Raw genomic sequence first — 1,728 nt, 5'->3', positions numbered from 1 at the left:
GGTATATGGCAGGTACCTGTCACCCAAAATGGTGGACACCCATACCCACACCCGTATCTGCAAGCAGGTACCTGTTGAAGCCCAGCAGGTACCCTCTGACGGACACCAGGTACCCGCAGAGGGGTACCTGGCGCCATCTTTAATGCAATGAGTGCAGAAATGGGGTCAGAAGACTGCATGCAGCTGCAAGGGGTGCATAAATGAGGCGGGGACATTTCAAATACAGAAGAAATGGAGTTGGTCCCCTGCATATGCAGTGGAGATAAGAGGGATAGAAAAGAGTATGTGTTTGGCTGGGGCTGAGTATTTGTATACCTGGGAAAGATGACTTGAGGGGTGTGATAGGTTGATGACTGGGGCTGGCCGTGTCCATGAGGGTCCAAGAGGGTGTAACTTCCAATCCAGCGGGGTTCCAGTGACGCTTCCAGTTGTGACTAGGGGTAAAATTGGCCGCAGAATCCATTTCTGAGGTTCATTTGATGGTATCTTGAGGTCTAGGGCGAGTAAATATAGGGAGTTGAAAAATTGACTCCCATGAATTAATTAATTGACTCCCAAAAGTCATTTACGTTGCGCAGACCGCCTCTGGACATCCATCCCCGGTCCGCGGGACCAAAGTTTGACCCGCGCGCATTTTGGGAGTCGGAAAATTAATTCTACTCTCCAGAATGGAAGTTGGAATTTTGATTTCACAAAAAATGACAGAAAATAAAGAAAAATTTATACCTCCGCACTGGGGCACCTAAAGCCCCCCAAAATTTTACAGCGGCCATCAAGCACTCTGAATAACACCTGATGTGCTTCACGGCATTGGCACACCCCAGGAAAGGGGTGTGCTACTGTGGGTCTAATTTGGCGGATTTCCTCAGTAGGAAATCCGCCAAAGCCTTAGCTAAAGTGCCCCAAAGCCCCCCAAAATTTTAAAGTGGGCATAATAGCCTCTGAATGGCACATGGTGAAATTCTTGGCAGTAGTAAAACCCAGGAAAGGGGTGTGCTACTGTGGGTCTAATTTGGTGTATTTCCTACTAAGGAAATCCGCCAAAGCCTTTGCCACAGTGCCCCAAAGCACCAAACTTTTGGATCATGAAATAAAATACTCTGTAACCAAATGTTTAGCTGCAAGGCAGTAACACACCAGCATAAAATAATTTTGAGGCAGCAGGGGCTTTTGGTTATATCTGCTACTAATTGCCTCGGCAACAGATAATAGTGCTTCCGCAACAGTTGATAAAACCTCTGCAAGAGTTAATAGTGCCCCCGTCACAGCTAATAGTGCCTCCGCCACAGTTAATAGTGCCTCCGCCACAGTTAATAGTGCCTTTTAGGCTGTTTGAATATGTAAAAAAAAAGTTATACAGTTAGTAGGAATTTTTTTACTAAGCCCACCGCGCACCCCCTACATATCCCAAAAAACTCAGGAAAAGCAGAAAATGCACATGTGTAAGTGCCCTGAAAATTTTGTGGGGCTGCAATGTGTAAAAAAAAAGTTATTCCCTTAGTATATACCCCAGAAAAGGGGGTATGCAAAAAAAAATTAATTAATTAAGAGTTGGTTTTTTTGGAAGTTTGAATGCATGATAATTCTTTTCAGGATTTTAGATGAATTTTAAGCCTATTTGCGTCGCGTAGAAATGAGTAGAAAAAATCCGGGTGTGAATGCGGAAAAGGGGGTAAAAAAAAAGGGTACAAATGCGGAAAAACCGGGTATTGTAGTAACCCCCTATCT

This window comes from Puccinia triticina, chromosome 7A (genome assembly GCF_026914185.1).
Source record: "Puccinia triticina chromosome 7A, complete sequence".
Classification (NCBI taxonomy): domain Eukaryota; kingdom Fungi; phylum Basidiomycota; class Pucciniomycetes; order Pucciniales; family Pucciniaceae; genus Puccinia; species Puccinia triticina.
This window is presented reverse-complemented; position numbering follows the sequence as displayed.